The 27096-nt window shown below is 43.1% G+C and overlaps 1 protein-coding gene across 4 annotated transcripts in view; it reads right to left on the bottom strand.

The window, feature by feature from the left end:
- FNDC3B (fibronectin type III domain containing 3B) overlaps positions 1 to 27096 on the bottom strand; it is a 337868-nt gene that overhangs the window by 200525 nt on the left and 110247 nt on the right. The window lies entirely within an intron of this gene.

The raw sequence follows: 27096 nt of genomic DNA, 5'->3' as shown, positions 1-27096 counted from the left end.
CCACATCGGGCTCCCTGCAGGGACCCTGCTTCTCCCTCTGCCTGTGTCTCTGCCTCTCTCTCTGAGGCTCTCATGAATAAATAAAATATTAAAAAAAAAAGGTTTATGATTTTTCTGTGTAGACACTCAGATTTATTTAAACCTCTTTAAAGAAAGAACATAGGTCAAATTCATTTTCTCTTACGCATTAATCAAATATAAGAACAACTCACTAACTTAGGTATTTGGCTCAATGAAGAACCAACCACCCAACACTATTCTTACTGTCGTAGCTGTTAAGTCCATCCCAAAGGTGGATTTTCCTCAGATGAACATACTGCAAATGGCCTCTTTCTAGATGTGTTTGCCTTTCTGCAATAGGACGGAGAAATGTCCAAGGTGAGAAAATGAAGGGTGGAAAGACTAAGCATGCAGCTATCATACCTCCTCCCCAGGACTTTAAGTCTTGAAGAAACCATTTCAAACAGCAGCTCAGAAACTCCCCTGAGGGAAAAATCCTCCCTCTAGTCCATCTCCCCTCCTTTACTCTGCAAACACCCACAGCTGATGGGAGCAGAAACGGGGGGCAATGGACATCATCTTCTCCAGGGTTCTTCCCTGACAATCACTAGCTCCTCTATCACGAACCCGCGATAACTGAGCCCCAAACGCGGTAGGAGACAGGAGCCTCGGACTGTCAGGTAAATTCAGGGAACATAGCAGGTAAAGCAAAGCCGCAGGGGCCTGAGAAGGAAACAGAAATGAAAATGAGGAGAGCAGCTGGGAACCCCTCTGAGAAAGCATGGCGAGAGAGGAAATTGGACCAGGGGACCGGATGGCCGCCAAATGGAGGGGGGCAGGGTGGTCTGCGCAGGAAAGGTCTCCAAAGTCCATAGAGAATCAGCAATTTGGCCAAAGCACGTATGAATAATCGGGAATTAACTGTATACGCAAGAGACTTCACCTCATTTACCACAGCAGTTAGATAAACACCGTACTAAATCCAGTAAGGCGCTGTTGGGCCGCGGCCTACCCGGGACCATTTGTCCTCCCTCTCCTCCAGGACCCTAGAGAAACCTCCCCGTGCCTTCAGTCACCCTGGGATTCGCAATGAGGCTTCTGTTTGTTTTGAAGAGGCTGGTTCCACTTCCCAAGACTGAGGCTTGAACAGGACTACCTTAATCCAGATGCTCTTCCTAAAAATCTTCCCGAATCCACCGATTCAAAACATTAACATAAAAATAATCAGACCAGCTGTTGCAATTAACAAACTGTTTATTGGTTCCCTTCCACTGGCTTAAAAGCCCTCGAAGGAACTTCAAGCCAGGGGAGATTGCCATTCAGCTGTAGGACTTCTCAAATACATGGTTTTCAGGATGTTCAGGCTAAAAAAATAATAGCCCGTCTATCGGACTCCATGTCGGATAAACAGGCTTCAATCCACGAGACTAAACTAAACAGGGGTCTCGCCCTGTGGGAGAAACCGAGGCAGGCAGAAACTGAATAAGGTTCAAGATTTGGAAACTTCTGGTGGGACAGAATTTTCCCACTAGAACACAAGAGTGGTCTTCCCCAAATACATTCAAAGGCTTCTGGCCATAGGGCATGGAGTGGGGAGTCCGCCCTTCAGGCGGGGAGAAGGGGAGTCCTCCGGCACCCACAGGTGCCTTTGGAGCCCTCACCGAGAGCCTCGGGGCCCCGGAAACACTCCCCAAAGGGCAGCATCTGCTGGGCCAGACTGGGCTCCTGGCTGGCCGAGGGACTCGGATTTTCCACGTCAATGAGCCACACGGCGTCAGCACCCCACAAGCCCCGCTGGCAGCTCCGCGGGTGCCCGCCAGTGCTCCGGCCACAGCGACAGCCCCTCTCCCGGGGCTGTGCAAGGCTCCAGCATCTTCAGCACGGCTCGCGCAGGTGCTCCAAAATTACGCACCACGTCTTCTATCAACAGGGGGCTCAGGAACCCATCAGAATTGCTGGCCACCTCTTGTATGCGAACGGAGCAACTCCCACTCAGGCATGTGGTTATCCGCAGGCTTGATTTTTAAAACAGTGATGGTGAAGTTCAGGACCCTTGTGATAGAAGAAATGTGATACGAGCCTGGGGACCACCGCCCAGGAGATGTCCAAAGGAAGAAACAGATAACCTCTACCAGGTGGAAAGGAGATTTCAACAAATTCCTTATCATTTACCCCTTAGCAAAGGGCTCATAACATCCCTCCTTCACTTTACTGTATTTGTTTCTTTTTCTCTAACTTGATGCAAAAGGGAAAGAAAAAAGTCCCTTAAGAGACTTCTTTTTTTTTTTAATTTTTATTTATTTATGATAGTCACACACAGAGAGAGAGAGAGGCAGAGACACAGGCAGAGGGGAGAAGCAGGCTCCATGCACCGGGAGCCCGACGTGGGATTCGATCCCACGATCCCCTGGGTTCTCCAGGATCGCGCCCTGGGCCAAAGGCAGGCGCCAAACCGCTGCGCCACCCAGGGATCCCCCCTTAAGAGACTTCTTAAGAAAAGTTAATAATTTTAAAACTTTTCTATAAATGACTGTACAAACTAAAGAATCATTTCAATGCCCACATTCTATGGATGAGAGACATTACGATAGAAGATTAATTACAGCTGTAGGAAAACTGACATCAGTAGAATAAACCCTTAGTGATCCACTCCTGGGGCTTGCCTTTCATCTTTCATTGAAGAATTTCAGAAAATGAAAGAAAGGAGAAGAAATAGGATCCTTATATTCAAATCGTGATCGTTTTTTTAAAACCATGACTTCATGGAACAACTGGAAAACAGAAGACCTAGGTGATATAAATGCAAACAAAAATAGGTATTGAACCATTAAACCGGGGGTGCCTGGGAGGCTCAGTTGGCGAAGCGCCTGCCTTTGGCTCAGATCATAATCGAGGGTCCTGGGATCGAGTCCTGCATCAGGCTCCTTGCCCAGTGACCATCTGCTTCTCCCTCTCCCCTTGCCCCCCCCATCCTGCTCATGCACTCTCTCTCTAAAATAAATATTCTTTATAAAAAAAAAAAAAAGAAACATCAAACCAGTTTGTCTAGACCTACATTTATATTAAGCTATCTGACATGCAAGGTTTCAAAAATCTGGGAATTCCCCAGCAGAGTTTTTGGAAATGTATTTTTGCTGTGTTGCCATAGAAGGATTCTTCTTCAATACCAGTTCTACTTCATTTCTTCCCCAGGACCAGTCAGGGAATGCTCCCTTTCCCTAGGAACGTACTGCTTTGGAATTTAAAAAAGGAAGAGGAGGAAGGATCTTTGAATTTTCCCTCAGATTTTTGAACTTAGATATCCCTTAGTCACACAAAAAAATCCAGAAATTGAGACCTAAGGATCTAGATAGTCCTACTCCTAATTTGAGATATTCCTTATTTGGTCACTATTTAAAAAAAAAAAAAAATCCAGGAATTGGGGCACCTGGGTGGCTCAGTCCATTAAGTGTCTGCCTGTGGCTCAGGTCATGATCCCGGGGTCCTGGGATCGAGCCCCACAGGGGGTTCCCCGCTCAGTGGGGAGCCTGCTTCTCCTTCTGCCCCTCCCCACACTGCTGTGCTCTCTCTCTCTCTCTCTCTCTTGCTCATTCTCTCTCAAATAAATAAATAAAACCTTTATTTAAAAAATCCAGAAATGCAAATATAGATAGCCTTTGATCATGGGTTTAAATACACTTAAACAAAAGTACAGAAATTCCCACAGGCATCACAGAGAAAACGTCCATTTCCAGAGATGCCTTAGAAAACATCTATCAAATTGTCGATCCCTCAAACTCTCATTTACCTCCTGACAGCACTAAAAGCTGCTAAATGATTTAGACCAGGGGGTGTCGGAATCCTGATAGGAGAGTGTATTTTTGCAGGCACACAATGTTTTCTTTTTGTAAGAAGGCCAGGCAGCAACTGGCTCTCCTTAAAATAATAAACCTTAAAATGTTTCTAGTCAACCACAACATACCTATTTTGCTACAAACATATCTACTTTCACCACATGTCTACCTCTCAAATGCTGGCTTCCATTTATATCCCTGAACAATGGTGCTAAAATACAGGGCAGACGCAGGGTAAAACCCCTGTACACATCTGGTGTTTATAGGGGAAAACACTACTATTAGATTTTTTTTATTTCAAAGTACTTTCATTACTAATGTATACAGCTGTTTTCTGTTGGCTAATAATCAGAAGTGTAACACACATGCACCCTGGCCCCAGGCATAGCTGTGCCAAGCTGTCTGTGCTCAGCTGTAAAGAGCTGGAATTCTGAGTGTCAGGGGAGATGCCCTTGTACTTCCCTCCTCACCCCACCCCCCAAAAGAGGGGGGGGAGGTTAATACAGCTGTTTTCCTCTGAGGAATGCCCAAAGAATGCAATTCCTCCCTCCAAGCCTCCCCCAAGCCCATCTCCACCAGGATTTTATGTTCCCTGTTCATACTAATATGTGAAGAGAGCTTTAAAAAGGTATCCCGTTCTTTAATAAAAAGAATGGAGGGAAAAAATGCTGGGCATCCAAGTTTCCAGTGGTGATATGTGCCACATCTACAGCAAGGAAAACACAGAAACCAAGCAGATTTTTCTACTAAATAAGAATGTGTGTGCTACATCATACTCCCATAAAATGGCAGTTAATTTCAGAGAAGGTGAATGTGTGCTTTCGAACCATGTGTTTTTAAAGGTCATTTTAAGCCTGTCTTAATATAATCATATGGAATGTTTATGTACTTGTAGGGTGTGGCACTTTGTTTCCTAAATCAAAGAGCAACTTCATGTTGAAATAAAGGACACAGGAGTTTCAGCTTTGCTTTTCCGAAGCCTTCCCCTCTCAGCTCGGCTTACCACCTTTGTAGAGCCAGAGAGACCCAGCACAGAAGGCCTTTGTGCATAGGTCTCAGCCACGTATCTTCATACAGTCACTGGCAAAGGCCTCCAAGGAGTCCCTTTCTTTCCCAACTAAACACAAAGGTTTTATCTTACAGTAAACAGAGAAGACTTTTAACATTAGAGCAATACTAAGGCACTGATGCCATACAAATGGCTCAAAGATTTGCATAATGAAATTCTGTTGTCTTGAACTCAAAACTAGCTATTAAAAAAAAGAGAGGGGGGGGTCAATAGTGGGAAGGGCATGTTGCAATACCGGAAAGCTTCAGGTACAAAATGTGTTTCATTTCAGCCGTGTGATTCTGCTGGTTTATCTAGGGAGTGTGGAGAAGATCAAGCGAAAGGAACAGAAGCTCTACATGGCCCTATTTCTAGGACATTCCCAACAGTCTCCATCCATGTGGCTCCTTCACATTCCCCAGCAAGCCCACTTAGCTCCTGGAGTAGAAGAGGAACAAGTCAGGATATCCTTCCTTCCTCTCTCTCCATCGGCTTTCAATGTCACCACGGAATGGAGACTGGGGGCAACTCCAGGCAGGAAAAGAAATGAATTATCTCTTGGTGCCCCCCTCCCCAACTCCAACCGTCACCACAGCAGAGGTCAAGTTTTGGTGTCTGCCCTGACTCACCAAAGTCCTCTCTTCTATGTGGCACCTGTGGCCTTGATCATGGGGGGGGGGGGGGGGGTGTTGTCCCATGGGTGACCATAAATATATGATTTGTCCACAATTCTACACCCAACTGAAGAGTGACACAGAAAGCAACGCCACCTCCTTGGAAAGAAAATGCTGCAGGAATCTACAGGATTAGGAAATAATTTTCCCCTCTAGCTTCATATTTCTAATTTTTAATAAAAGTCATGGGGGGGGTGGGAGAAGAATAGAACTTGACTAATCTTTTGAAACATATCAATTGAATAAAAAAGATAATGAAATTCAAACAAACAAAACTTAGATTTGAATGTTAAGTATCCTACTTGAAGGGAGGGAGATGGCAAAGCCTGACGGGAAACCAGTGTGTAGAAAGCAGCAGGAGCAGGACAGGGCCTGACCACAGGCTTAAACTGAAATCAGAATGGCTTTTAGGTTCCTTCAGTTTTCAAACATCCAATGTTTAAGTCTAATTAAGCACTGAATTTCCTTCTTCGTGGGAAGCATAAAATGTAAGATACTACGTGAGCGTTTTCATGAAGTGCCGTTTAAATGGGAATAGGAGCAGTGAGCTTTCAGAACGGGGGACAAGGTGACGTGTCCAAGAGAAGTGAATGGACCAGAGCCACCTATTTGGCACACACGCTGCCTTCATCATTCAGTGTTACGTGGCATGCTTCCTAATGAGGACAAGCTACATTCAAGCCCGCTCTTTTCAAAAAGTGGGTATCATAAAGTCAGTTCCTGTAGAAGGTTTTCTGGCTGCTTGGCCCTATCCACGAAATGGTTCTTAATTATTTGATATCGGCTACGTAGCCAGGAAATACATGACTCATCTCTACTGTTCTTCCATGATGTTTCCCAACAAAGTCCCCTAATCTCTGCAGTCAACAAAACTGGCCTGCTTAAAAAACAACAACAACAAAACCATCCCTTTAGGAAGCATTTAACCCTGCATTTATTTTCATATTTAGCAACTGCTTTGTGAGCACACACAAGCACCAGGTCCCCCCCACCCCACCCCTGCCCCCAATTCCCAAGTGCACCAACGGGCCTCATTCTACAAGCAGGCCTTGCGCTCAGCAATGTGCATTCAGCAGAAGGCTGCGGGACATTCCAGAGCCCTGCTCAGGCAACCCCTTCAGTTGCTCCTCTAAAGGGCTGTTGTGCACCTCTGGCAGCATCGATGAAGCTTTCGGTGTTCTACAAGTGTTGAGGCACCTTTGGAACAGAAAGGACGATGGGTGCTGACATGGGCAAACCTCAAACATCAAGGATTGCACTCTGGGAAGTCACTCCAGAAAATATGGCTGGGTGGCATAAGAAAAGCTTTTACACTGAGGCAGGAGCTGGGGGGCGGGTACCCTGAGCAATCTAGCTTAGCTGTTTGACTCTGAGGCCCATATACATGTATCTACCAATAGGACTACACTATGAAATGCTGAATTACTAGTTATGCACCAATATACCTCCAATGCCAAGTAAATAAAAATGAGTAAAGATATCAAATTGTGTCTCAAAAGCCAGCCTGACTCCCTGGGCTCTAAAAGTTTATGAAACTGGGGGTGTCTGGATGGCTCAGGTGGTTAAGTATCCAGCTTTTTATTTCAGCTCAGGTCATGATCTCATGGGTCGTAAGACTGAGCCCCACATTGGGCTCTACCCTCAACAGGGAGTCCACTTGAAGATTCTCTCTCTGCCCCTCCCTCCGCACTCTGTCTTTCAAATAAATAAATCTTTAAAATAAATCCTACTTATTTAAAAAATATTCTATAGTTTATGAACTTATTCTAGATCTGTTTATGTAACATCTATGCACAAAAAAACTGAATAATTATGATAAATGGCTTTCAGCTAAGGAGGAGACATTAGGTAATTACTGTTTTACAATGCTCTATTTTTTTGAAAGAAAGTTTTCTAAAAATAGCCTTTAATGCCAGTAAATAAATCAGTACAGTTTGCCACACACATACATCTGAGTTGGTTCTAGGTTTGCTTCGGTGCTAAACTGTGCCTCTATGCCTCAACTTTCTTCCTCACTGCTGTCTCCTTATCTCCTAGCTGTTTCTTTCCCTCATTGTGACTAAATATCATTATCAAGAGAACCAAACAAATAACACAAAAGATGACAGTATCAATCTTCTTCTCATTTCTAGGCATCCCACGAGTGTGTGCTGGTAAATATTTAATAACAAATGGCTCTCCAGGAAAAAATAAAGGGGGAATTGGGTGGGGGAAGGTATGTCCTGGGTTGCAGTGTGTGCCAACTTCCTCCATATAAATAGTCCCACTGTGGCCAGGATCAGCCCACCCACATGACACCACTGAACATGGACTTGGGAAGACAAGTACAGCAACATTCTGCTAACCAGCATTTCTGCCATCTGGATACAACAGACCTAAAACACCTCAAGAGTACATATCTATCTGCATGGACTAAAATAACCAGGAAGTTAGAAGTTTTAAGGACTTAGGATCTGTTATTAAATATTAAACTGTAAGTCTGTATCGTTTAACGATGGCCACAGGTAATAACTGGCTCAGGGATTGTCTGAAAACTTGACAACCAGCTCTTGTGAGATGGTCCAAGCCCTCTGCAGCACTCCAGTAACGTGATCCGCTCCATCCCATTGCATCACCCTGGGCAAAGGTGCAGAAGAATGGTAGGGAAATAGCAACGCCTTCCCTGGTTCCCACAACTTCAAAACAGGTGTCAAAGAGTGGAAGAAAAGAAGGGCTACTCTGGCAAAGTCCTTTTATAACATAGTAGGAAAGTAGGAGGGACAGACTATTGTCTGCTACGACCCAGCTCATAGGAGCAAACCATGCCAGGATATGGCAATATGCGTCCTAAGGGCCAGTATCAGTTATTTTCTAGTTATTTTCACTGCCTATAATGATGTGAAACTGTAACTTGAAAAATGAGGGTAAATAGTGCATTACATAAGATTTATTTATGAACATACCACAAGTAGCCAACACACACAGTCAGAAGCATGTTCTGTGTAAGGAAAAGATCTATGCCACACCATGAAAACAGGTGCTAAGCCAAAATCCTGTCCATGTTAGGAAATACAGGATAAGCACGCCACTGGAATAGGATCACTTTTGTCAGAAAGGTAGAACTCAAAATAATCTCTCAGAAACCTTAAAGGAACTACAGTGAAAAGAAGAAAACTATATGCAGTGTCATTTGACTGACTATGTAAAGAAATGACTGTTGTGATCTCCAAGAGTTCTTATAGATTTTGATTCTTTAGCTATTACCTTGGACAGTCATATTCTTTTTTTTTTTTAAGATTTATTTATGTATTTGAGAGAGAGAGAGAGCACAAGCAGGATGGGGGGGGGGGGAGAGTATCTGAAGCAGACTGTGCCGAGAGCGGAGCCCAAAGTGGGACTTGATCTCACGACCATGAGATTACAAACTGAGTCAAAATCAAGAGTTAGATGTTTAACCAACTGTACCACCCACGTGCCCTATGGACACTCATTATTATTCCTAAAAGAGAAAGGCATATAGGAGAGCTATGGATCTAGATTCTAGAGTGCGTGGAGAGGCAGACCGTGACTAGAGCACATGCATTCAAGAGAATCACTTCTAACTATACTCACAAGAACCACTTCAACGGGGAGAGATCAAACAACTCAACATACCACACATGCTCTCAAACGATCAAAGAAAGGCTGATAATCACTTATTCATTCCTTCTTTCACTCCACGAAGTTATTCAATAAAAATTTAGAGGGCATGCTCTGAAGCACTAGAAATACAGTAGTGATCAAAACAGTCTACTACATACTGAAAAAAAGCCAAAGATTCACAAGTTTAGCTGTAAGATTATAATCCTAATTCAGAATGAAATAGGTAGCTTTAATATGTTGACTTTTCTCCCCAAAGTCAACGCAGACACACACTGTGCTCTAGATTTTAATTCATCTAGAATGCAAAAATCTGAAATAAACCTCAAAGATGTTTACTCTGAAATGTACAGACTTTAGTCCCTGGATTCCATATAATTTAAATCTCTTCTGCTTCCACTTCAACAATCTGCAATGTGCCTGGCATAACTTGTCTCTGGCAAGATACAACATAGCTTAAGTAAATTATCTGTTGAAATTAATTAAATATAATTTCCTAATTATATATATATATATATTTCCTAATTAATATAAATCAGTATTTTCAAATGTATCAAATAATACTGAGAAGACATCAAACTCCCATAGTCTCAACCTTCCACAGTACTCAGTCATTCACCTGGGAAACAGAAATATCCTCCAAATAATAAAAGTAAGCACTTCTCAAAGGAACAGAATGAAACCATCTGTCCTGAAGACCATATTATTTTCTAATAAAAATAGATGTATGTTGGAATATTACTGAATTTCTTGACCTAATATGATTCACGAAGACTATAGCAAAATTCACAATCTGTGAACATCCAGGTCCTATACGTAAACAATTTCTGGCAGTCTTTCTTTTTTCTTTTTACCACCATCTTTTGTAAATGTTGTTCTATAATATGGACATTTTTATGACACAATTTATAAAATAGGATTATTGTAGAAAACAGAATAAAAATGTATAATACATTAGAACTAAAATTCAGCATACTGAAAAACAGACTAATTCTGCTCTTTATGGTACAGTGTGAATTTTCAATTTAGAGGAAATCTGTAAAATATATTGCAATTGTATATATGAGGAAACAAACTAATTTGGTCAAAAATATATTTAATTATAAAAACAAAAAATGTAAAGTGATTCAACAGTCCTATTTATATTTCCAATATCAACGAGAGAAACTGCTTGAGACCACCCCTTCTCTCCCACAAAAATACAGAATTCACTTTTGGGTTAATTTTTCTTATAGCAGTAAGAGTGCAATATTCCTGGGATATCTTGAAAAATACATAATACTCAAGAGTAAGGTATGAAATAATTTATGCTAACCAAAAACTGTAATAAAATACTTGATATGGTGAGACAGAAGGTATTATCCCCCAAATAGCAAACTTATATTCACCTATATTCCAAGAACTGAAAGTAAGGGCAGTAATTCATTAATTTTTCTCTCATAGAGCACTAGGCCAACCCCCCAACCCCCAAGATGATGCTCACTCGTGGCTATTTTTTTAAAGTTGAAAACACACACACACACACAAAACAAAACCCCCAAGTAGAATGTACTACAATGAAATTTTCCTCTTCTATAAGTCATATTCATAATTCTTTTAATTTCATACCAAAAAAATTCTGCTTTCAGCAGATTTCCTCACATTTGAAGTGATAATCTTTTTCTCATTAAATTCAGCAAGATTTGCTTGTAGGTTTGCTGTTAAGTTTTTAAATGATTAGTTTTCCCCTCTAAAAACATTAACTTCCTGCCTCTGGCACCAAATAACCAAAAAGATAAAAATGCCACATCTTTCAGTACTTCCTTGCACATATACCGACAACATACACAATACATGTACACACACTGATACACATCATACACACACACAAAAGGTATTACTTCCAGTATCTAGAACCTTTTAAACTAGATGTTGTGAATTCCTCTGAAGTGTAAGTTCTCAATTCACCATAAAAAAAGAAAAAAAGTACAATTTATATAAAGTGGGCTTAGAAGCACCTGGGCAGCTCAGTAGGTTAAGCATCCAAAGCTTGACTTGAGCTCAGGTCACGATCTCATGATTGTGGAGCCTCCTTGGGATTCTCTCCACCACTCCATTTGCACACACCCCCAAAAAAACATTAATTTTTTTTAAAGTGGGCTTAGAATAGTGGAAAACCACAGACTTATTGCTTGTAGTTGCCTGTAAGTTAGGTAAAACATACTAAGCAACTAATAAACAATTCCATACATTTTTAACTTTTTTACATGGCAAGAGAAATATCAATGGACCAAAAAAATCGGATGATATTCACCCAAGTGATCTAGTATTAAGTTGTAATATATATAAGGAATATATCCTCACAATGATTTTTCAACACAGATAAAATTATCATGTAACTCAATGCCAGCTTCCCTTCTAAGAAATAGAAAATATAACTGCATCTGTATAATTGGTGAAATTTTAAAAGTAGTAAGACACTTAGGGACATGCCAATTAAAAACCATGATGAGATACCATTAGCGAGCTACTTACTAGACTGGCAAAATGCTTATGTATGTGAGTTTATTTTTAAAATGAAGTCTACGCCCAATATGGAGCTTGAACTCATGACCCTGAGATCAAGAGTCGCACACTCCCCTGACTGAGCCAGCCAGGTGTCCCTGACAAAATGTTTAAAGTCTGAAATTATTAAAGGTTGGTAAGGCTGGGGGAGAAAGCACTACAGAATTTTGGGGAAAGTTTGGCATTATTTAGTAAAAGTGTATACCTAATTCCTGCGAAACTCCTGTAGATCTGGAGACACAAATGGGAATGTCTGTGGCTTCACTGTTCATAATACCAACAACCCAAATGTTCATCAAGAGAGGAACATGGAGGGCAGCCCGGGTGGCTCAGCGGTTTAGCGCCGCCTTCAGCCCAGGGCCTGATCCTGAAGACCTGAGATCGAGTCCCACGTCGGGCTCCCTGCATGGAGCTTGCTTCTTCCTCTGCCTGTGTCTCTGCCTCTCTCATGAATAAATAAATTTAAAAAAGAGGAAAGAGGAAAGAGGAAAAAGAGGAAAAAGAGGAAAAAGAGGAAAAAGAGGAAAAAGAGGAAAAAGAGGAAAAAGAGGAAAAAGAGGAAAAAGAGGAAAAAGAGGAAAAAGAGGAAAAAGAGGAAAAAGAGGAAAAAGAGGAAAAAGAGGAAAAAGAGGAAAAAGAGGAAAAAGAGGAAAAAGAGGAAAAAGAGGAAAAAGAGGAAAAAGAGGAAAGAGGAAAGAGGAAAGGAAAGGAAAGGAAAGGAAAGAGACGAACATGGAAATAAGGAACTCAAACCATATATGATAACCAAAGCACGAACAAAGATCTACACATAATCTTTGAAGTTCATAAACTAAAGTTTAGCAAAAGAAGTCAGGGAAGAATGCATATAGTATGGTTTCATTTAGGTAAATATTAAAAATAAGCAAACTAAACTACATTTCTCTGTGTGTGTTTGTGCCTTCATGGGCATCTACGAGAGCTTATGTGCATACAGTAAAGCTACAAAGAAAAACAAGAAAAATGATTATCCCCAAAGGTAAGTGACGGGGGGTAGGGAGGCAGGAGGGATCAGATTTGATAAGGAAAGGCACAGAGGTTTATTTATTTGTTAATGATTATTCATGTTTACAGTATTTATATACTTTCTCAGTCATCTTCCTTATTTACTGTTAGCTAGAACTGTAGATTTCTATTTTATGGTCTAAAATAAAATAGGTGGGTTATATGGGTATTTAGAATTGTTAACCATACATAAAATATATATATGCATTTTATGTATATATTTTACATATGAACACATTTTATATATTTTTTATGCATTCTCGGGTATGTCTGATAGCTCAAGATTACATTAAAAAGATCAAATTTGAACTTCTAAAAAAGAATTATTTTTTGTGGCACCACTGTGGTTTTGTCCATAGTGTGATTTAGGGTCAAGGTCAGAAACAAGGAAGCATGCTGGCTCTGGCACAGAGCTTCATTAGAGCTCAAACCACACCATAGCTAACCACAGTCTACTTCCTTTAGTATGTAAATGCCCATCCCCCAGAAGGAACAAATGCTAACAATGCAAAGGGAGGAAAATGTAAAATTGCACCAAAGGAAAAAGAAAATATAGCGGCCCTCCCCCACGGTTCCCTTCACAACAAGTGTTGGTGGTAATGTAAAGTGGTGCTGGCGCGTTGGAAAACAGTCTAGCGGTTCTTCAAAAAGTTAAATACTGAGTCTCCATATCACCCAGCTAATCCGACTCCTAGGTATATACTTAAGAGGAATAAAAACATCTATCCACACAAAAGCTTATACGCAGATGCTCCTAGGACCATCATGAGTAATAGTGACAAAGGGGAAACAACTTAAACGTCCATCAGTGAATGAATGGATTAATATAGTATATCTACACCATGAAGTATTAATCTGGCCATTAAAAAAAATCAAGTATTGATACATGCTATGAAACAGATGAACCTTAAATGTATGCTAAGTGAAAAAAAGCCAATTGCAAAAGACCACATATGATACGATTCCATTAATATGAAATGCCGAGAATAAGCAACTCCCTAGAGATAGAAGGAGATTCATGGTTGCCTCGGGCTGGGGATATGGGAAAGTTGGAGGTGACTGCTAATGGCCTACTGGGTTTTTTGCAAGTGATGAAAATGTTCCAAAATTAATTGCAGTGATAGTTATACACTGTGAATACACTGAACGACTGAACTGTACGTTTAAATAGGCAAACCGTATGTATGTGAATTATACCTCAGTAACACTGTTATTTAAAAAAAATGTATTACAGGTGATCCCCACTGTAAATAATACACGACAGTCCTTAGAAGTTGCCAGGCTTTGGTAAACACACGCACGCGTCAAATGAACTTCTAAGGATGCCTGGGTGGCTCAGTAGTTGAGCACCTGCCCCTGGCTCAGGGCGTGATCCCACGGTCTCAGGATCGAGTCCCACATCAGGCTCCCTGCCTGGAGCCTGCTTCTCCTTTTGCCTGTGTCTCTGCCTTTCTCTGTGTCTTTCATGAATCAATAAACAGAAGAAGAAGAAAGAAGAAGAAAGAAGAAAGAAGAAGAACGAACTTCTATATTTTCCTCAAGTCTGGAGAAATCTGACTAGTCATAAACCTAAAGGCTGCACAAAATGGCTTTGTTTCCAATTCTTGGTATGGTAATCAATAGGTTTTGATTCTATCCATCCGAGGTTGGGCAAGAATCCACAGTAGCCTGCACAATGTGCGAAGTCTTATACGCACACCAAGCAGTTTCTTCTATAAGTGACCCATAACCTCTTTTCTGAAGTGATTTTCCAGGACTCTCCGCAAGAGGAAAATCTGAAACTCACTAAATTCGTTAACCAGAAGGCTTCCTTGTGCTTTCTTGACTTCATATGTAGAGACTTTTTTTCCAAACCACACTGGAAAATAACAGGATTGGAAAAGCTATCAGTTAGTTCACATTCCACCCCACCAATATCCAACAGCCTGCCCGAATACAGACGTGAAAGCAAAACCGTCCCAATGTCGTTTGGCGCTATTTGTAATGAAAGTTCTATCTAACAGTTAAATATGAACACAGCTGAAAAAGGATAGAAATACTGTCCCAAGAATAATCATTGACAGAAACAAGAATGAGATTTTTGAGAACTTCCTAAAGATAAACATCAGAATCACTCCTGGTTTCCTCTCTGGTGGACTTTGGTGGCCTCGTTTTCTAAACATCCCCTTTTTTCTACCACTTTTAAATTCGTTTTCTTCCAACATATAGGGTGCATAACTGTAGGCTGCCATCAATCCTCCCAACAGCAAGTTGGGGGTGAAAAGACAGGGATTCCTCCCATTGTTCTGCATTTATAATAGTCACAGCCCACATAAATGTTCCATAATAGTTTACTATTAGGCAGCTTTTTTATTTTAAGAACACAATTTTTTTAAAAAGCCAACATTATAAAAATGTAACCATCATCTTTATAGACACTGAGTACACTTTAAAAAAATACAATCCTATAAATTTTTCTATTAATCTTACTCCACTATTGGATCCTGCCTCCGTAGCTCATCAAACTGACACTTCTGATTTATAGTTGGCCTTTTCATCTCTCTGTTCTATGATGATCCTGGAAGGAGCAGATCAATATTCTTTAGAAGACAGTTTCAATTTTAATGTTTTTTAGCATTTCCCCCATAACATTTATTATGATTCTCAGAGTTGGGGTCTGAACCCTAGATTTTAATATAAACCACAGCAAGGACCAGACAGACTCAAGTTAGCAAGCTGGTGACCATAAAGAATAAAAGATCGCAGGGAAGAACTTGAGGAAATGTGAAGTCGACAGCCACTGGGCACAGGAGTAGCGCCTGCCCAGCAGGTAGAAGCCAAATCCACAATGGGCACAGTCCAAAGGTCATAACCAAACTTCCATCTAATTCCAGGCACAGGTCTATGAACAGGGGTTCCATTCAGGGGGAAAGGATGCAGGCTTCGTTTTGTGTAGTGTGTAGTATTGCCGAGCAGGGGTCCCCATTTGTGGGCTTGGCTTCAGGACCACATTGGATGAAACAGAATGAGGCAGAAGGCCAACACGCTCCTCAAAAGGCGCACCCCAGGACAGGCCCCAGATACGCAGACTGGACCCCAAGAAGCACTTAGTACAACCGCAACACGGATGCAAGAAGGCACCCCCTCCTGGTAATGCTGTCCTCCAGGCTGGTGGCCCTTGGGTTTGGAGTCCCAGAAACTATCTCTAGGTTGTTGAGGCTACAGCTCCTGAACCAGTTTCCATGCTCGGTACCCACATCAACAGTCAGGTTATGACCCAAGAGAGATGAGGGGGGGGCCCTGGGAGATGGCAGGGACTGGTGGGCTGCCCACCAAGTTTGGTATCCGTTAAAACTAGTGGGTGAGCGATGGGTTCCGAGGGACGGAGACATACCCATCAGGCCCCTCTTTTGTCTGTAGCGCATCCTTCTAAGACATTGTCTCTGCTGGACCCACAGGGGAGGGGCTTCCCTGTGTAATGGCCGGTAAGGTGAATGTGCGAGTGTTCACAGGACACTGCCACCTGCCCCGGATCAACATGCCCTGTCCACACAGGGGCTGTCTGCCCTGCATGATGTACCCGCCCCCTTACAGAAAGGGCCTCTGCCTCCCCTCTAAGTCTGAAATGTTAGAGAATCTGTGCTCTCTGAAGAGTACAGAACATAGAGGAGGCTTACATGAGGGTGAGATACCTCAAAATCCACACATAACGGGTGAGCTTTTTAAAATGCACTTGTAAAAAAATAAAATGCACTTGAACTTTTTTTTTTTTTTTTTACACTTTCTACTACTGCAGTTCCTTTTTGATCATCAACAGCTGGTATTTCAAGCCAAACAGACCCAAAGACCTGGTCTTCGTGGTCACTCTAGATTGAGAGTTGCTCGGGGACATCAGTGACAGCTATACAGAACTTCAGACCAACAAAGCAATTATTATTTAACCTGCCTTCACGTTTTTGCACACTTCCTTTGTGGTCTTCCTACTGATTTTCTCAGAGTAAGTCAGAGCTGAACCAAAACTCCTAAATGAAAACTCATATTTACAAGTATTTATTTAAGAAGAACGGACATGCCTCTTTCAGGTCCTTTATCCTAAGTACCTAGTCATTTTTAACAACCATTTTAAAATAAACACCATTTTTAAAAATACCAGGAGCCAATGTTAATGCTTACAATCATAGCAACACTAATCAAGACAGTACAGTAATAAACACAGATACGTAGATCAATGGAACAGGAACAGACGATCCAGAAATAGACATACATAAATACATGCAAATGATTTTTAACAGAGGTGCAAAAGCAAATGCAATGGAAAAATATAATTTCACCAAATGGTGCTGGAATAACTGATCACTGATGGGGGAGGAGAGAGCTTAGTGATAAGACCAAATGCTGGCGAGGATGAGGAGAACCTGGACCACTCACACACTGTCGGGAAATGTAAAATGGTATAGCCACTCTGGAAAGGACTGTACGTTTCTTATAAAATGAAGTATGGAGTTGACATACAACATAGTACCATACGTCCCGGAGAAATGAAAAGGCACATCCACACAAAAATCTGCACACATATGTTCATAGCTGTTTTATTTCTAATTCCCAAATGCCCTCCAACAGGTGAACTGTCAAGCTGCGACTCATCCATACCAAGGAGTATCTACTCAACAATAAAGAGGAACTATTGGAACACACACCTTGGGCGGATTTCAAATTGTGCTCAGAGGAAAAAAGGCCGATCTTTAAAAAATTATATACTGTGTGATTCGATATATTGGATAGTCTTTACGTAAAAGGACCAAGGAGGGGCAGCCCCGGTGGCACAGCGGTTTGGCGCCGCCTGCAGCCCGGGAGGTGATCCTGGAGACGCGGGATCAAATCCCACATCAGGCTTGTTGCATGGAGCCTGCTTCTCCCTCTGCCTGTGTCTCTGCCTCTCTCTCTCTCTCTCTCTGTCTCTATGAATAAATAAATAAAATCTTTAAAAAAAAAATTTAAAAAAAAAGGACCAAGGAGATGGAAAATAGATGAGAGGTGGTTAAGAGAATAAGAGAGAGGATATAATATTAACACAAGGCAGCCTTTTTGTGAAATAACATCCTTGACTATGGTAAGGACTAGAGAGACCTACACACACATACACAAATGAGTCTCTGCAAAGCTGGTAAAATCTGAATAAACTCTGGACGGTACCAATGTTATTTCCTGCTTTTGAGACCGTACTATAGCCATGCAAGAGCATTACCATTAGGCATAACTGGATCAAAAATACAGGGGGTCTCCCTGCTTTTTTCCCTCTCAACTTCCCGTGCATCTATAATCATTTCAAATTTTAAAAAAATATATTTTTTTAAATACCAGAAGGTTCAGAAACATCTTGAGGTCAAATTCTAGTTCTGCTACTTACTACTGTAGATTAGTTATTTGGCCATTCTGAATTTTTGCTTCTTCATATTTTAAATAAGCTTAATAATATTAGCTGGCAGCTTAATGAGAATTAAAGGGAGGGGGGAGTAGCTTGTCTACAATAAAAGGGACCAGGCAGCAAGACAGTTCTCAAAAATGTCTCCATACGTAGTACTGCTTATATGCTTAAGTCACACGCTGTACCTACAACTTTTTACAGTCCATTGTAAATGTGACTTTCCTTATTTGTAGACAAAATTAGGTTTACATTTAAGAGCATTATTAGAGCACTAGCCATGCCACCATGTAGATTAGAAAATTGAAGACAAACTTTCAATAGTCCATAAGCTGATGAAATAAACCTCAAAAGGTTATGCAAACACTCTACCAGGGAAAGCGATTTGACCTGGAATTTGATATGGTTCATTTCCACATGAAGATCAAACAGATTAATTAGCTGCTTTTTAACCAAATAAATTCCAGTTGCTCTGGAGAAATAAAATGCCAAGCATCAAGCAACGGCCACTCTGCATTGTGGATCCTCGGTCCAAAGCAAGGCTTTCCAGGCTCGAGCAGGAAACAATGTCGAGGCCTGTTCCAGGTCTGGGCTGGCAGCGTGACCCTGTCCGGTCTACCCGTCTCCTCCCGCCGTGGAGCGGACTTCCCTGTGGCCGGCCCTTGCTGGCAGCCGCTGTCAACGTCCACCCGCTATCAGCCGCCAAACCTCCCAGCAACACCCCTGGGCCCACCCTGAACACCGCCTCTTGCCTTCCTCCACCACCACCTGGCAGCTGCCACTCAAGCTGGGTGGCTAAGGGTGGGAACAGCAGCAACTCTTGTCCAGACTTACTCCAACCATATTTGGGGAAGAGACAGAAAAGAGACGAGACACCAAACAGATGAAGGCCTAAGTTCTTCTTTGCAAAATAATTGCATTAGTTGATGCAACTGATGACAGCAAAACATATGAAATTAATAAAGACTTTTTTTCCCCAGTAAAGCAAAGAGGCTTGTTAATGTGGCTTTGCAAAGACTCTGAAGTTTCATTTCAACAAAGAATGTCCTGAAAATTTGTAATGCACAAATTATCTCATTACCATCACACAAAAGAATGATCACTCCCACTGCCCTGGCTTCCTACTCACAGTTGTATTTGAAGAAGAGATTTACCAAGAACATTTGGAAATAAGGGTCTCTGGTTATTTATTTTTTCCACAGTCTGAGCTGAGGGGAAAAATAGTCTATGAATTACATATACGGCACCTCCACCACTGAAACTGGATTAACAGATAAGCTGTTTCTCCACGTCTAGTCCTTCACAAAGCGTAAGCCCGGCCAACAACAGCAGCAACAAGACGCCATGGACGGTTCTGGGTAACTTTCTAATTCCACCAGCGTATAGCCTACGCAAAACAGATCCGAGCCTCTTTAGAGGAAATCAGATGACTTCACTGAAAACCTAAGTACACCCATTATTACACATTTTTATGGAGTTATTATACATCCTCTCTAGGCCCCCCTTAACTGGCTTGCTTCTCGTGTGAATTCATTCGCTATGGGCAGAGGCTTCTGTTTAATGAGCTGAGGTTCTGCTTAGGGAGCAAGGCTTACAGGGAAGAAGAAACGCCACATATATGGCCAACGTAAAGGACTTCCAAAACGTGCTGGAAGTACAAGGCCATCTGCACTCGACATTGAAGCAGGAACGAGATCATGTGCTACGCCTGAACCTGCCTCAGTTTTATTCCATAATCCAGGGTCAACAGCCCACCAAAGAATTCAAGTGCGTTATAGAAATAAGTGGTACACCCGGAACTCGGGGTGACAACACAAGCCACCCAGCAATCTTGGAGGGATGTTACGACAACAACCAAAAAAATGGGTATCAAATTGCTTACCATCCCCAGAGTCTCAATGAGAGGAACTCCTTGGAGCTTAAAAAGATCAAGAGAACTTTTTGAAAGCTGAGAGTCGTCCCAATCTCTGTGGCAGATGGGCTCCACGCTCTCCCTCTCGCCCTGGCTGAGCGTTTGAGGGTCATCTCCGACTTTCTCTTTGTAATTTTCCAACCTCTGTTAATTTAAACCATACTTAAAGATTTAAACCAGGCTCTAAAGGTGCTGACGGGTCTTGCTGTCAAAGGTCTCCTTTCATCTGCTATCCTACTGCTCTCCCCCCCCACCCCGGTCACCTCACACCTCGAGGGGTGCCACCACCCAGGTCACGCTCACGACCTCTAGCCTATGAACACATACAGCGTGTTCTAACAGCAGCGCGCGTCCGAAAGCTGTGCTGGAGGCACAGAGCCCAGGAGGGGCTTGTACCCCGAGAGAGGACGGCTCCAGGGCCGGAGCCGGGGACTGGGACTCTAAGATGCCTTCTCTATGGTGCTACCTACCAAACTGGCTGCCCGAGAGGCGAAATGTTCTCATCCACAGAAGGAGACCGGGGACTAGCCGGGTGATTTATCAACGTATATGTGTTAGGAGCCCAAGGGGGGGCAGGGGGGGCTGAAGGGCCGCTGGCAGAAGAGGAGCAGGTGTGTCCGGGGCTCCCCGCCCCCAGCCGCCCCCCTTCCGTGGAACTGCGCTCCACGGAGCAGGTGCAACGGGACCGGAAGAAAAGGTTCTCGGACAACTTTCAGAAACAGACGAAGCCACCAAAGGTCTGGCTCAGGACAGAAGTCTCCTCTCAATCCGAAACTCCACAGTGACTTGGTTTTTACGGCCCTGCTGGAAGGCAACAAGGATGGGGCGCCCGGGTGGCTCAGCCCTTGAGCATCTGCCTTGGGCTCAGGGCGTGACCCCGGGGTTCCGGGACGAGTCCTGCTCCCCACAGGGAGCCTGCTTCTCCCTCGGCCTGTGCCTCTGCCTCTCTCTCTCTCTCTGTGCGCGTCTCTCATGAGTAAATAAAATCCTAAACAACCAAAAGAAGGCCTCAAGGAGCTGGCCTCGGACCTCCTCGAGGAAGCAGAGCAGCACCAGGCCGCGGGTGCCAGGCCGACGCGAAGCCTCGGGGGCCCCCCGCACGGCCGCAGCGCCCGGCGCGCCCCCGGCCCTCTCCCCAGTGCCTGCCACGCGCAAAGAGCGGCCTCGCCCAGGACAGCCTCGGGCCCAGGGGGCTCACCCAGGAGGTCACTCCTGCTGCCAAGAAACCCCTCCTGCGGCCCAACAAATCGCCCCTGCTGTTTTTCTTCCTCCTCCTCCCTTCCTATGAAAAAAAAAAAAAGGTGTCTTTCAAGTCTATCTAGAAGGAAACCCGAGCAGCCAGGCGCTTTCCGTCTCAGTTTGTCCCCCGGCCCGCTGGTGAGTCACGGCCGCCGCTCCCCCTCCGGCTCCCCCTCGGCACTGAGGCGGCTCTGTCCTGCTCCCTCGGGGCAGGGCCACGTCAGCAGGAAGGCGCGCTGGCCCACGGCCCACGGCCGGCCCACGGCCCACGGCCAGGGCACAGGCAGCTCTGCGGCCTCTCCCAAGCGGATGCAGCAGCGCTCGGCCCAGGGGGAGGCACGGGCCTGGCCACCTGGGGGAGACCCCAGACACAAGGGTCACGTCCCCGTTGCCCCACGTTCCCCCCAGATATTCCCAGTTACAGTGACTGGTCCCCCTTCTCCTCCCCTTCTTAGAGGACTTACTGTACTGCCTCCAAACTCCTGTTTGGAAAAGGCGGCCACGAGCCAAAGCAAACTTGGTGGTGGCTTTCTGGCTCCTGAGGCCGACGGGGGAAACCGCACCGCCGACCAACCTGGCCGAGGACGGAAAGGCTGACCCGAGGGGCTGCCCCGCAGAGGGGTCGCTTGGGCCCTTTTTTCCTTCTAAACACACAGTAAAAACAGCAAACAAAGAAGGCACGCCGGGTGTCACTATGATAGCCCCCAGGACGGGCTCGGGCAACTGGCCCATGAGTCACCCTGGACAGGGAGAGAATTAAGGGTTCTGCAGTGAGCCCCCTTATCCAAGGTTTTGCTCAGCAGACCTCATTACCCACAAAGCAGAGGACCCTCCCTCGGACCTGTCGTCCGAAGGCCTAACGCTCCATCACAGGGCCTGCGTCATTGCTTCGCCTCATCCTGTATCTCGCACCATCAAGGAAGGATGAGCACAGAAGAAGATATGCTAAGAGACCACATTCGCATGACTTCTGTAGAGGATGTTGTCACAACTGTTCTATCTTATTATTACTCATTGCTGTTAATCTCTTTCTCAGCCCAGTTTAGAAATTCAACCTTATTGTAGGTACGTATGGATTGGAAAACACATAGTATGTACAGAGTCTGGTACTCTCTGCAGCATCAGGCCTCCTCTGGGGATCTTTGGGCGTATCCCGGAGGACAAGGGGGGGCGGGGAGGCTGCTGCACCATATTTTATGTTGCCGGTCCAGTAAGTTCCCAAATCAATCCTGCTCCTGTAAGCCAACAGGATTAAGGTTAACATGCTAAAAATAGTAGGGCTCCAATGCACCAAGGATGCAAACAAAGTTTCTTGATTTCCTGCAAATGAGAACAGAAATTCTGTGAAAAGTAGAAACGTGATTTTTTCCCCCTCAGAAAGCTCCTAAATTGAGGGCTCTCCCCTCCACTCTTGGAAGGTCTTCCTAAATGGACAGCCCAAAAGTCAAATCTTTCTCCTCTGAAACACCACGTGTGAGCAAGAAAATATCCCTTCCTGCGGAGAATATTAATAGAAGAAAATAGGAGAGGAAGGAAGTGAAGACAGAGTAGCTCAGGACACAGAGGAGGGCGTGCTCATGTGAGAGGAGGCACAGAACGGAGGACAGTGATGCGCGTCAACACTGCAAAGACACAGCAAAGGCAGTCTGATCCTGTCAGTCCTGGGAGGCACTGGGCTACGGCGCAGAGAAGGCGTTAACGCCCCCAAGCACACGTGTGCGCACACAAACCCAAATGCAAAAAGGGACGATGTGGCTGCCAAGAGAAGTCCAAAGGAATAGAAACATTAGGAACAAACCAGAAAAGGAAGGAAACCACACAGAGCCAGGAGGCTCCATACGGCTGCAACACTAATTTTTCCATGAGGAACTAGAGACTAAAACAAAGACCAAATGTTGTAAGCACTTATTGGAGATTTAGTGATACAGAAGGTACTTTTTTAATCCTCAGCCGCTGAGAGAATGAGCACCAACAGCACACCTATTCTGAGTGGCATCTCAAACCTGGACTTCAGACAGGAACTGAGTATCTTAAGCAGATGCCACCGGCACCTCCTTATGGGGGAGAAAGAAAATAGGAGATTTGGCCACCTAATTCATTGACTGAAAAAACACCAAACAAATATTCTAAGTTCAACTGGCTACCTCAAACTTTAGCATAAATCTAACATTTTCACCAAAGAAAAATGCTCGGATGCCTTGATAAACTACAATGAAGCTTTAAAACCATCTCAAAAATAAAAATTACCAAACCTCATATACTACTTGTACACTTGGGGTACACCTCGTTCTTACACAAGGAAGGTACTTAGAGGTGGATGGTCTAGATCCAAAGGTAATGTATTTCTTGGTTAGCAATGGAGGCAAAAAAAAAAAAAAAAAAAAAAAGCAAAGAAGGTGAGGGGCAGGGATGAGTAACAAGAACTAAATGTTTTCCTTGTAAATGTTAGAAGCACATGATAAGATTGCTGAACTGGGTCATACTGTTTTTTAATAGGAGGAACCACGGAGGAGCCCTGGAAATTGTAAAAAGGAAACCCAAAGTGAAAATCTTACCAAAAGTTTTCAACAAAACAGAACATGCACAAGTGGTAACACTGGCAGACAAATGCGTGTGTGTGTGTGTGTGTGTGTGTGTTCGTACATATATACACATTTTTTAAAAAGCCTTTTGGCATAACGAGACCAACATTTGGTGAGAAGCTAAACCGAACAAAGAACATCACAAGATGATGATTTGTATATAAATCCTCCAGGACATACTCAGAAGGGATAATGGTTAAACAAATGAGTCACATTTCTACAACTGAAAAGGAGAACAGTAAGCTATTTCAATTTTTACACACACGAGGATACGTGAAATGATAATGCAAACGCAGTATTAGGAAAAGCCCATATTACTCTGTGATGTCTAAGGACCTAATTAAATCTAGAAGAGAAATTAAAAACTAAATTAGCGTATTTCATTGATTCCAAGTAACTCTCTTTCCTCATGTTAACATCTGAAATAGGAAAGCGTTTTACTTTAACGGCAAGTCATCATCTGAAGACGCCGTCTCCTCTTTTATGGAGACATGTAAAATAATGGTGTATCTTAAAATCAAGGATACTCTAGATTCAAAAACGTGATGGCAAATCATCCTATGAAACCAATGCAAAAAGAGCAAGCATGGGTGCTGCTCTGTAGATGAGAGAGAAGCAGCAGGGCCATGTCATCCAGTTCGCGGAGCACAGGCCGACACAGGATGGGAGCCACCACACACAAAGGGACCCTTTAGTGGAGGCAGTATACCTACAATGAGAAAGCACCACTTTTTCATGCTTTTAGGAAGTTTTCCATTCACAAGTAATTTAATACCTAAAATAGTAGATGACATAAAAATAAAATTTACCAAATGCAATGTAAATTAATGACACGTTAGACAATTCTACCTTTAAAATCATACTGGCTACCAATCACATCTAATTCTCTGGAGGTTGGGACCCAAGCATCCCTTGTTTTAAAGCTCAGATGATTCAGCTGGACAGCCAGGGATGACCACCAGCGGTGTAAAGCATCGAGCAGGTGCACAAATACTTTTCTTTTTTAATTTTATTTATTTGACAGAGAGAAAGAAAGAGCACAAGTAAGAGGAACAGCAGGCAGAAGGAGAGGGAGAAGCAGGCTCCCCACTGAGGAGGGAGCCTGACAAGGGGCTGGATTCCAGGACACCAGGATCATGACCTGAGCCAAAGGGTCACACCTAACCAACTGAGCCACCCAGGCATCCGTCCCCACAAATACATTTGAAAATGTGGCAATTATTAAGAAGCTAATTAAAAAATGGTGCCATGTACTGCGACAGTAACAGAACTTTGCTGTTTTCTGGAGTTTTGTGAGTATTTATTTATTTATTTATTTTTATTAATGGAGTGTGCTAGATGTCTCCATAATTGCGTTGAAATCACTACAGAACCTTTACGTTTTTGCTATTGATAACATTACATACTGCTACTGGTCTCTTTATATAAATACATACATACACATGCATTTATATAAATACACACACATATATACATTTATATAATTTGAATTTTTGCAAACATTAGCTGTTGTGTCATCTTTAGGAAAAGTATCCCAGTTATACCATATTGAGTTGGCATTGTACAGAAATAACAGTCATTATTGATCTAGAAATGTTAAACATAATTTTCTCCATTTGTACAGGGGTAACGCACTGCATTAAATATGTAAGGTTTTACCTACGTGGGTCTGATTACAGAAACCAATAGTCTCTAAATTTTAAAAAAATATGGCAATTATTGAAACAAGAAAAAAAATTACCCTGGGTAATTTTCTTTCCCTTTTTTGTTCCGAGTAAAGATTAACTTACTGCTAATAAATTTTAGAGCAATTCACATACTATCTAGAGTCTCAAATGATAATTTACCATCTCACTTGCAAATAGAAAACCCTTGATAATTAAGCTCCTGAAATCTGCCCACACTTGAACCTCTTTGAGAAGAGCTTAGTCTTTTCAGGAAAATTAGAAACATATAAATGGCAGAGAACTCCAGAGGAATTCAAGTGAGAGAGGAACAAGAAGCTGAAAGGTTAAAAATTTTAGACATGATCTGATCCAATCCTCTTCTTCTCAGGTGAGGAAAGTGAGGCTCTGATCAACGGAACTAGACTGAATGGGAAGGAAGTTAACCTTGTATCCAGGGACTCTTCCTGTCATCAGAGCCACAAGGTTTTGTCAGGTTTCTTCTTTTAAAAGGGAAGAAGAAAACCATATAATCAGCTGACTTTTACTCAACGAGTTCAAGTCCAGTGACTTGGATGCGAATGTGAGTCAACAACAAAAAGATGCAAAAAACAGAGGGTCCGTGGAAGGGGAAAAGTGAAGAATTACATCAACAAAAGGAAACAGGCTTGACATACATTTAAAGAGGCCAGGTTAGCAAGGCTATTTCACCCTTCTGCTGAGCCATTCCCCAGGTCTCCTTAAACACATTACCCAGGGCCACTTTGCAGCACTCTGGCTCAGATTCGAAAGACTCTCATTTTCTCCAAAGTCGGCTCTGTGGTTAAGGACTTGCCTTCTGACTACCCTGGGTAAAGCCCAGAAACAGGTAGAATGTACCTGTTGTTCTTGAGCTCCATCTGAGATGGAGGCTGGCATTCTACTTGCCTCTGAGGAATGTTAATTGCTGATACCAGCATGACAGGTGCAATGAGGAGTAGAAAAATGATCAATGAATTCAAGTCGCAGAACAGCAGCAGAACTAGAGAGCATGAGAAAGCTCCCCAAGAGCTGTAACTTTAATTACTAATAATCGGTCTGGAATTCAATTTGACCCTTGAAAACAGATTTTTTAAACAGGGCACAAAGTTCTAAATTTCTACAATGGTACCCTGTCCGCAGGAGAAAAAAAAAAAAGAAAAGAAACAACATGTATAATCCTGTTTTCCACGTTACTATGGAGTCCTTCACCAACCCCAACGGCCTCCCATGGCTCCCTTCTCCTCTTCTGCAGACGCGGTTCCTCCATTCCAGATCCTTACTGGTGCGGAGTCCTCTCTATTTTGAATTGAGTCACTTCCTTTCCCCCTAGTTTTATGATCTAAAATCTTCCTGTTTCTTTAGAATACACATGCCGAAGCCAATTTCCATATCGGTCTACCCATTTTTTCCCCTCCCCTTTAGGTTTTTTCTTTTACTATGTATGACACAGCCAAGTGGGGGAGGGAATGCACTCGCTGGTTACCTGCATAAAGTGTGGTACAGTTTCTCTGTTTGGAATACTTTCCATATTTAAAGT

The sequence above is a fragment of the Nyctereutes procyonoides genome, unplaced genomic scaffold (assembly GCF_905146905.1).
Source record: "Nyctereutes procyonoides isolate TBG_1078 unplaced genomic scaffold, NYPRO_anot_genome, whole genome shotgun sequence".
Taxonomy (NCBI): domain Eukaryota; kingdom Metazoa; phylum Chordata; class Mammalia; order Carnivora; family Canidae; genus Nyctereutes; species Nyctereutes procyonoides.
This window is presented reverse-complemented; position numbering and strand designations above follow the sequence as displayed.